We start from the raw sequence: 11,533 nt of genomic DNA on the forward strand, positions 1-11,533 counted from the left end.
TTTTACATCTATTATATTCATTCGTCCCAAAGTTTCAGCAAATGCCAAGAGAATGGGTGATGCAAATAATTGAGAAGAACTTTAATGCTTTTTATTTCACCAAAACTGTGGTGCGCGCAATCCTTCTCTTGCTCTCCACACCGTGTGGTTGAATTGGGGTTGAAACTTTCCGCAAGTCGGCACTTTTTTGTGCCCTATACCTCGTCTCAAACTTAAAAACCCCCAACAGATTTACTTATGTTGTGAGCTGTGGGGAGAAATAAAAACCACACTCTATTCTACTGAAATGCTGAGGAAATATTCAAAAGAACACCACGAATGCAATTTCCAGTGAGAGATAAAGTGAATGGTTCCAAAGTTATAATTAAAACACATTTTTAAGCCTATAGTTATCTCAATATTACGATAGAAAAACATTTTCAATTTCACCACACTGCAATTTTGCACTCACAGCAATATGGCATTTGCAGTTTTTTTCTTTTCGTTCCTGCAACAAAATTAAATAATTATATTTTTTCCTTTTGATATTTATTCCTTGGATTTTAATTAAAAATATTTCGCTCGCATATATTTGTACAACATAATTGTGAAATTATTAGTTTACAAGAATTTCATTAAAAATTAATTTAAATAAATTGATATATTATGTAAGCTAAATATGTATAGGAGAAATATTTTTTTAAAATAAATCTTTATCGAGCTTTCTCAGCTGATCGCAGTATAAAATGAGAGGTGTCTTTGGCGATTTCTTATTCTTTTGTTTTTCTTCAAAAATTAAATAAAATATTTTCTCATGGAAAAACTGGTAAACTCCTTTCTTGATCCAGATGCGCATTTTATGTTTCATGAGACGAGAAATCAGGAGTTGCTTGACCTATGCTTGCTCTCTATGCTTTGTGCCGGACTTTAAATGGCCGTTCAGCTTCCACTCCCATTGACTTTTTCATATTCAACGAAATCATCCATTATGTATATTTAAATTTTAAAAAGAAATCCTTTTTGCTTTTAAACTTTTCGAGTTCCACTTTCGCGTTTGGTAATGGGCGCAATGTAGGCTGACGGAGATGCCAAAAAGATTGCCCAAATTTGGGGTGATTCCGCAATTTAAGAAAAAAAAAAGAAACTTCTTCCACCACGGATGGCGAAATCATTTCGTGCGCGTCTTCAAGTACTCACATTCACGGAAATGTGGGTGTAATTCAATTTCAATTTGTTTCAGTGTCACTTGTGTGCTTTTTTCCACTCTGATTTGCACTAAAGAACAATTCATCTCCCCCATTCTGCCCCACTCTAATGGGGAATCTAATACGAATTTTGCCTCTTGTGATGTTGCCACTAAAATGAATTTTCGAGTTAGTATAGGGGAGAGCTTTTGTATTGCTGTTATTCTTCCGTATTCGTCTCCACGTTTCTTTTGTATCTTTTTTTTTCTAGGCCTCCCTGCCATGTTTTTCACGGCAGGAAGTCAAGGGTGGGGTATATTTTGTGTCTATTTTGCTTCACTACAGGGTGATGCCTCTTTCCACCGATAGAAATTCTCCCCATTTTGGTGGTAAGTTGATGTCTCAATTGAGTTGGCTGAAATGAAGCTTCTCTGTTCTATGTGTCGTTCGTAGTACCACCCTCCCAACTATTGACGACAGCGACGACATATACAATTCAATCAAATGCTAAATTCAGTAAGGCAATGGATAGAGGAATAAATTATGAAGATGAGGCACACGAAGACAGATACTGTGAAGTATATTTTCATCTCATGCCCACAAGTAAGGAGGAAGAGTATTGTAATTCATATTTTGCCCATCTTGCACGAGGAACCAGAAAAGGAGGAATAAAAAGCCATTTTGCACATAAAACGCTTTATGGTGGTGTGCTTTAAATTCAAAATCTTACCTCTGAGCTTTTGGGACTTGGTCTTTTACTGTGGCTTTTTTTACAATCACCCCTCTCGTGCTCTCATTTTTTTTTCGGGAGGCTTGTCTCTCGCCCTGGCTGAATTCATTTTACACTCCCCTCGAACATTTCAACCCCTCCTTTTTCGAGTCACGCGATTCTTGGAGCAATTCGAGATAAAAATTCTACTTGATTGTCGTAAAAAAAGAGAGGAACTTGGTGGTGAAATAGTGAGAGTTGAAGGAAGTGCTCAACTGTGAGAAAAATAATGATTTTATTACATTATTACATATTCAAGGTGTTCATTGAGATTCTCAAAGTTGGACCATGGGTAGAATCATAAATTTATGTTGCTTATTGGGCGGAATTTTGGAGTCTAAAATTTACAACAGGTCCGAAGTATAAGTCTTTGTTATATACATACATACATAGATTTATTATATACAAAGAAACTTTCAAAAAGCGTTATAGTTCTACGAATTTTTGAATCATGGATTTTTGGTTTAATATTTGGATAATTTTCTTAATCAAAACCGGCATTTCGGACTAGATAAAGTTCTTCTTCATGGTATAAAATTAATATAGGTTTAGCCCATAAGAACGGTCCATATTATATTGACCAACCTATATATACATACATACTTATCAAAACTGCTGTTATTTTACAACTTTTACTCTTGTGTGTAAAATGTTTTTATTTCTTTAATTGTAATTCCTTTTTTGATGTTTAAGGACAATCCTTCCGAATTGCGTCAGCCAAGGGACGGTAGGTCAACCCAAACACATCCTTTCAATTTTAGGGGCCAGAGCTTTCGACGCTACTGTGCGTCTTCCTCAGTGGCCCGGAACCTTATTAGGAGATCCAGAATGCTCACCACCAATCCGCATGAGAATGCTGATAATCAAGTGGCGAATATCCTCCGCAAAAACGATTTCCCGGAGGGCGTGATTGAGAGATTGATGAGACAGGGAGGGCGACCGGATACTCGTGGTACTGTTGCGCTGGCTGACCAGATTGAGTTCTTTCACACTCTTACCTACATCAGGGGAGTCTCTGAGAAACTTCAGCGAAAGATCATGCGCGCCACAGGGATAAGGGTTGCATTCAAGCCCCCACGAAAAGTCGCAGAATTCTTCTCCCACGTAAAGGAGCCGGTTCCAATGGACAGGAGGTGCGATGTGGTGTACAGTATTCCTTGTAAGGATTGCCAGAAACAGTACATTGGGACTACGTCCCAGATGTTGAGAAATCGGCTCAGTGGACACAAAAGTGATGTGGGTCCTCCCATGAGAAATTCCAAGGCATCCTCGTTGTGCATCCATGTGGCTGCCACTGGACATGAGTTTGACCTGAAAGCAACGAAGATTATTGATCAGCACAGAAATCACAGGAAACGATTGATTTTGGAGGCAGCTCACATCAAGAAGAATCTCTCCCGGATCGTCAATCGACGTGAGGAATGCGCGGATATAAACATTGCTTATGCAGCATTGCTGCATGAAACATGAAGGAAACCGCCATGCCATTATGCCACTTATGCTTATCTCAATGTTTGTAGGATAACCCCTTCCCTTATAATTTCAAAAATTGTCAGTTATGTCTCAGACAATTGCCAAGAAAAGTCAGTTACAGTACAGTGAAAGAAAATCAAAGAAAAAAGAGGTAAAATTCAAGAAAATTAATGTCCCAAAGATCACAAGTTAGTCAGTTAATCGTATTCTCTTCAAAAATAGAATCCCCCTACATGAAAATCAGCAAGATCATTCAATTCAGACGTTTGACGATTCCCAAACAAAGACACAATTGAGTAAGTTAGAAAATTTTGAAAAATTGGAAAAATTGAAAGAAACGAAATATTGAAAGGAAAAATTGTAATTTATTTAAATGTTTAATAAAAATTCCAGCCACTGAGGAAGACGCACAGTAGCGTCGAAAGCTCTGGCCCCTAAAATTGAAAGGATGTGTTTGGGTTGACCTACCGTCCCTTGGCTGACGCAATTCGGAAGGATTGTCCTTAAACATCAAAAACATTAAATTTCCGTCAGTATCTACCCGTGTAATTCCTTTTATAAACATTTTTTTTAGAGTAGAGTAGTTGTGAAAATTCTCTTGATTGAACTGAAAATTTATAGTTTTATGCATGTGCTGTACATAACATTAATTTATCATGATGGTGACACATAAACTACTTATATAACGAGCTGCAATGGAGTTATGGTATATTATTTTTCCAGATATATGAGCTGGCGCTCTCATAAAAATATATACATAGGTATGGTATGTGCTTTAGTAGTATACCTACTTTATGAAAACCACCATGCTTGGTTATTTTCCAAAAGAATGTCCAAAAGAGTGATTTTTAATTTATTTTTCTAACAGACCACGATGAAAAATTCTCAGAATTTTTCAATTAGACTTGCTCTGGAATGCCACAATTGGAATTTTTGTACCCCACACCGGGGCTCTTTTCATTTAATTATGTACACAGTATACACCATGGAATATTCCAATGGAGTTTCGCATTTGGATTTTGTGGTAAAATTTATACAAATTAAATGTGGAAATCATAGATGAGGTGTTTGTTATGCGACGGTTAATGCAAGATGTATGTTTATAGCCGATTGAATGACTATGATAATACCTGATTAGCATAAATGTATAATTTATGTCATACAAATCAGATCATGAATAATCACAACTTCCATGGGCGAATGACTTTTGTGCAACATTCCCTCTGTTCCCGCGTGGTCAAATGCACACATACATACATATAAGGGGAGCGGGGACAAATGGAAATATCCAGTTCAAATTAGTTTCTAGCGGAAATTATTATTGCCGGGGATGCATCGTGTTGTAATGATGATTGATGAAATGGTGTAAACAATTTGGCGGTGGTATGCCGCTTCAGAGGACCCTCATTGGAGCTAGATGTGCAAGGGGTGCGTATATAGTTGTTGTCCCGACTATAAAGGGGCAGGTGGTTTACCTATGCGGTGGCCATGTGGTGAAAGCAATACCACAAAATTTGTATCCTTGTGCACAATATTGGCAGAGAGATGGTGCAAAATTGTCAACATATGGCAAAATCTCTGATCCATTTGATTTAATTTCAGGAAAACAGCTCACGTGAAAATTGTGAAAATCAACAATTGCAGACGACTCCTGAAAGGAGGGTGCCGGGGTGTTATACATGTTGTACCTACCTAAATTTTCATCATCGTCATAGTATTATGACAAGACATTCATCCCCACATATAGCGCTGCTGAATGTTTTCTGGTCTGTCACGTAGATGTGAAAGGATGCTATGTTGTGCAACAATAGCAAGATGCGGGGTTGATATGTTATAAAAGGTGAGAAGCATCTCTTCTGCCGCATTGTGCTTTTCTTCCGCTTGCACAATTCATAACTCGATCATTGAAAGTCAAAGCGAATACAAATACACATAAATTCTGAAATTACTACTCCCCAAATGTTGAGATTTGGATACAGCAATTTTCACAATATTTGCACTTCCCATTTGCGATTCTGACATTTCCGACAATTTGTTGGTACAACAGTTTCCTCCACCAACTATCCGGCTGCCAAAGAGGCCTGCCTTCACTCCAGCTCCTCTCCTTCAGCTCTTTTTGCTTGCCGCGCTATGATGTATGCTCCCTTTCCACATTTTGAATGCACACCATATCTTGCTTCGTCTGTGAGAGTAAAATTTGTGACACTATGTACCTGAATTGAGATTTATATGTTGCCAAAAGGATGAATGCATGCTGAGCAAATGCTACAAGATAAAGAATTAAATCATTCATCAGACTTCCTCATTCCTGAATTTCATGGGAAACAATATTTATGATTGAACTTCCTATACCGTTACTTGTCTAATATTATTCCTTGTTTGTGAATCTACATTTCTATGGGATATTGCTCAATTTATGGTGATCTGTATTTTGCATACTTTTCATAACATAAATCTTAATATTTTATCAGATTATTGTGTAGGTAAGTAATTTAATAATCAAGATATACATATTTCCATTTATACTTTACCAAACTGATTTGAATTTGATTCTAAAATTATCCTTTTAATCATCATAATTGCTAATTCACCCCTTGCTATCTCATACTCATCAAACTCACTTTATTTATTTATTCTCCCTCTAAAAGATTTCCCAATAAATTGAAATTTAAATCCATATTTTCCATCTGTTTAGTAACTTTGGGTATGAAGTCAGTCTATCAAAGAGAATGGATGTATGGAAATCCCTTTTCTCGCAAGTTCGAATCTTTCTTCTTTGAAAGATGGGTGAAAATTGAAAGGGGTTGACTGAGCTTAAGTGCGAGAGAAAAGTCGATGAAAGACTTAAAAGTTCCACTGAAGTTTTCTGAGAGTCTTTGGTGCTGAAATATATGCATGAAATTATTATTTATGGTTTGGTTGTGGTAAAAGAGGGACATCGGGAACATCTACCACAAGTACCCCAACAGACACTGTGACCCACGATGGATGTGCTGAGAAGAAATTTTCAATTCGATTTACCCCCATAACACAACCCGCTGGGACTGCGAATTGCGAAGCAAAGGGGGCGGGGGTGGGAAGGTGTAGAAAAATGTCGGTTCCGGGGGATGAAAATAAATACTTTAATACCCGAAAATTGTCACTTGACATTTTCTAATTTATCCTCGCACTGTGTCGGTGCCATGTCCTTTGTCTTATCGTTCTCGTTTATTTATGAGCCAAACCGAAATATTATTCCGATTACCCAATTCTCAAGTGGGGAATCATATCTATCTTCTTTCAGTTAATCTATCTTGAAGTCCGGGTGGGGCGGATAGTAAATCACACGTTCCTTTTCTCTGACATTTTGGCGAATTTTTGGCGTGTCGGAGAGCATTGGGGCTATACCCAGAGAGACATTGGGCCCTGTGACATACATATCTTTCTGGGAAAAACCAACACCCATTTGTCAATTGTATCCAAAGAGCAAGACGAGAAAGCTCCTTGAGACGCCTTTGTTTAGCAAAGTGCGATGTGAATCGCGTTTATCGATACCATCCTTCCTTGTGCACACACACACACTCACCCTCTCCAACCGCCCTGGCTCCTAAGGGCAATCGCATGAGGAAATATCTCTTGGGTGGGTTGTAAATAAAAGGGGTTTTGTCACAGAGCAATGTGAAATCCCCCGTCGCTCATCCCTTTGCAGCTCCCCGCAGGTTCAATGGTGTAAGCTTGCAGTGTCTTTTTTTTTTATCCTCCACCGATGCTCATCCTGATTCGATACATCTCCATTTTATCGGTCTTGAACCAATGAAGTGGAAAAACAGCAGAAAATACGATGATCTGCTGCTAGAGTTTTTTCTCCATGAACGGCTTTCTCGACGACATTCACACTGACACACACAATCGTTCCCAGAATTACCCCACGGAAACTGAGAGAACGATTGGTGGTAGAGGTCTTTGAACAAGAAGTTTCCCTCTTGTTGTACCAACTAAGAGAGATAGTTTTTTTCCTTCTTTTTGCATGTCCTCCAGAGTCTCTCATGCTCATCCTTCTCATCTTTTTTTCTCCTTCAACGATGGTGCTTACGGAGGAATAAACTTATTGAGGCATTTATAATATTTTGCAACACGCCACAGCTTTTCAAAGAACCTTTACATAATATTATGTCGAACAAGCATCAATTTTTATTCTTTTTCTGTCCATTGAATTCGAGATATTGAAAAATAAAGATTAAAAATAAACAGAACAGATTCTACACTTTGTAGACTTTAGTTTAAACTAATTGTGGAATATTAGGGAAGGTGAAAAGTGTACCAAATTTGGACCATCACAGCTCAAGCGCTTGTCTTATTTTAATAAATTTTGAAGAACTGTAAAGTGGATAATTTGACCTTTTTAATGATAGCGTCAAAATCGTATCACTACAAGCAAAATATAAGGCACTAAAAGAAAACTTTAGGAAAAACTTAAAAAATCATTTTTTAATGAATGTCGCATGAATTCAATAAAGTTCTTACAATTAGTGATAATACCTGTTTTTCTAAGAGATTAACATAAACAACTTTCTTTTATGTTGTTACATTCATATCTTCATGTACATGCGCTAGGCTGGTGTATATATTTAGGCGATAGTAGAAATATCCAAAATTCTCTCACGACGAATGCAGAGAGATCGAAAGATCGGTGGTGGGGGTTTGAGGCTATTGCCAGTTCTTGTGTGAGTAATCCGAGTAATCATCTTTCTTCTGGAATCAGCTCTCCTAGCTGCAACATCATCAACCAACATCTCCGCATTTAATTAAAATCTCTTTTTTGCTAAATATTGAAGTGTATAAAATTAAAGTAGAGTCTTTTCTTTAAAATTAAATTTATATAAATCATTTTTCTTTTTAAATTAAATGAATAAAAGTGTAAAGTAAAATTCTTAAAAACCAAATTTATAATTTTCTCTTTTTATTAATTAAAGTGAGGTTTAAGTTAATTTTTCTTTTTAATTAAAACCCCCAAATTGTGCGATCTTTTCCTCTCAAAAACCCCCGGTGTGCGATATCCTTGGAAATCTGGCGCCCTTAAAGAAAAAAGCACACCGGCAGGTAAGTACCTAAAAAAGCTGGCCGAAAAGAGCTGGAGAAGAGGACATCGTTACAATGTTTATGAAAAATATCATGGTATGATAGGAAATTGAGTCTTTTGAATTATTTACATTTTGTATGACAGTTGACTTGGAGAAGTCCTCCATGATAATTAACTTTCTCAAACTTTTTCAATGTTTCTAACTGACTTCTGCACCATTTACTCATCGTCTCATCTTCCCCGGATATCTTTTAAAACTCCCATAAAGTCTGCTGCTAGAAAAAAAAACTTTGATGGAAATGATGACAAAAGTGTGAGGAAAAGAAAAGAGTTTAGATTAAGAAATCATACAAAGCTTCAGAAAGGCATAAAAAATTCACAGGATGAGAAAAATAGATTTTTTTTAATTGCGTCAAAGTCTTCGCTTCCAAGTCTCGATGTACAAATTACGCGATTTTTTTTACTGAAATAGAACTTTGTCTCAACAAGATGGGAAATGGAAATTATTTTTTATGATAACTGCTTTTAATTTCAGAGATTACATCTTACAGTACTTCCTGGACTATATTTTCGTGATTTGTGCGCTGATTTTGAAATAATTCTATTATTGACTCCTTTCTTCTTTTCCTAAGTTATTTTTTTTTAAACGAAAGAAGGATTTGTTTCGCTTCGCGCAATTTTTAGAGAGAGAGAGAGAAAAATTACGATTACTAACATACCAACACACGCAACTTTTCTTTATTATAAACCAGTCATAAATTTACAATTTTAACGCTTTCGAAGATTAAAAATTTTGTCAGAACAACATGAAAGTTTAATGATAAAAAATGCAATTGTGTCGTCAATTTTTGATCACCTAAATTGTTACTTTTTTGGCGATTTATCATTCTTATTTTAATACGATTTAAAATTACGCATATCCTGGTAAAATATTCGCCATTATTTCAATTTTAACTCCAATAAACAAACATAATTTTATTAATAAAGCGTTACTTATTTGAACTAAAAAAATAGACATGGATTAACAGCCAATATTTACCCAAAATGTTTCTTATTCCACCGCAATGTGACTCGAAGTTTTGCTCAAAGTTCCCACATATGTATGTATGTATGCAATATACACAGCATGCATTTCTCGCTCCGCATATATAGCTTAAGTGAAGCAGTGGAACTAACAAGATTCGCAGCTTGGGGGTATAAATCTCAAAATTCCAATATGTCCTCGAGTGAAGCCATTACATTTCAAATATTTTCATCCCTTGCCATAGCATCTTGGCTGTGGAGCGTCGTTTGAGAGGCAATCGGAGAGATCGAGGGGGAGGAGTGTTTGCCACGATATATCCTGAGGGTGAATTACACGAGAGAACGGGTCCCATATGGAGTTTCTGTTGTGATAAGAAACAATCGAATTTTCGTGTTGGAAATCAGGCGGATTCATTTATCCATGATGCTGGGGCGGGCTCTATGGGGTCGAAGAAGACGAAAAGAAGAATGTAGAGGAAGGAAGCAACTCTGAAGGAATCTCCGGCTTCGTGGCTTTGTTGTTAAAAATTTGTCACCAAAATGATGACTTTGATAAATGAACAAATAGATGGTAGGCAACAGGTATATGGCGCAATCCACCCCCCACCTCTCATGCCATCATGTATGGATTTTATTTCGTATAGAGGACCCATTCCTTTTGCCTGGCTGAACCACGCACAGGGTGCTCCACCATGCCTGACGGAATAGACTGCACGATATGGTGATGTTATTTATGAGAGTATGTCGCGTCACGATGATAAATTTACAATATGAGGAGTGAAAAAAAGTTTTCTTTTGTCCTGAAAATTTATATAATACACCCCGAGGGTCTATAGTGCTTTTAGGTGGTGTATGGGAGCAATAATGGGGACTCGTTGGAAGTACACATTTCCCGTATTTTTCCCGTCGCCTAATAAGTCACTCAAGTCTTGAGGAAAAATATTGTAATTATTAAGTAAACACGCGAGCGTGAAATATAGGTTCTAATTTATGTATTTCTAATTGCTATAATCGATTCGTCTCACTTCTCCTAAATTCTAAGGAATTCACCTACACTGTGTTACATTCACAGTCCTCAAAAAAAGAAACCTGCTAAACATATTGGAAAATTGTACATGGAAAATTCTCCCGCCCCCGCCACAAATGTAGGAATGGAGAGCGCGAGGGTAAAGGGGGAGGGGTAGGTTAGAGGAAAAAGTCAAGTCGTGAAGAAAGCCATTTTGCCAGCAAAATGGAGAAAATTGCTGACGGCGTTTGACATATTCTTTTTCCCTGCATGTTGCCACGGGCATATTCCACAATATAGAGCCGTTTATTTGATAAAAAGGACTTGTGTGTATACTATATAGCGCATATAGAGCTTTCAAACCTCCATGTACACGAATTTCACAATCGAAATTCACATTTGTTTCCACGCGGTGTGGAAGGTCCTCGAAAAAATGTGTGTGATTTATAAATTCCTCACTTTGTCTCCTTTTGCCTTTGTGCTCCTCATAGCATTTATATGTATACATGTATTATCCGGAACACGCCCAAACCATTTAGGGCCATGAAATTTTTTATGGGGTGCACTTAAGCACATTTCAAGAAATTGTATAAAAATGAAATGTGCACGTGATCGTTCAATTTTATGGACTCCTCCATGAATCGATTTTTCGGGAAGACACATTTTGCTCTCCGCGTTGTCTCAGTTTATTCACCTGTGAGAATCCTTCTCAATTCAGGCTCAAATTTTTGTGTTTTGTGCAAATTTTCCGTATACATACTTCCCATTTACAGCTTCATTTCCCTAACGTTGTGCAATGCTGTACATAGGCCCCTACTATGCGAGGGACTTTGCCATGAATAGGGTAATTAAATGGTATCCGCACAGAAAAATTAACTTCTTCTTTCGTATACAAAGTTTTTCTTTTTTGCTGAATTTTTTTAATTTGGGATGGAAGAATTTTGTGTTAACCCTTAAGAAGCCAAGTTGTGTAGTTCAGGTATTCCCAATGAGAGTCATATTGTGACTGCACTGTATGATAAAAAGAGTAGCACAGAGCC

At 37.1% G+C, this 11,533-nt stretch overlaps 1 long non-coding RNA gene across 1 annotated transcript; it reads left to right on the plus strand.

Annotated features, from left to right (window-relative positions):
- The first annotated feature begins 3,494 nt into the window (after positions 1–3,494).
- On the plus strand, positions 3,495–3,899 carry LOC129789548 (uncharacterized). Its single transcript, XR_008750474.1, has 3 exons — positions 3,495–3,556; positions 3,628–3,701; positions 3,799–3,899. It is a non-coding gene; the product is annotated as an uncharacterized LOC129789548 (long non-coding RNA).
- Positions 3,900–11,533: the final 7,634 nt, after the last annotated feature.

Source organism: Lutzomyia longipalpis, chromosome 2, assembly GCF_024334085.1.
Source record: "Lutzomyia longipalpis isolate SR_M1_2022 chromosome 2, ASM2433408v1".
NCBI lineage: Eukaryota > Metazoa > Arthropoda > Insecta > Diptera > Psychodidae > Lutzomyia > Lutzomyia longipalpis.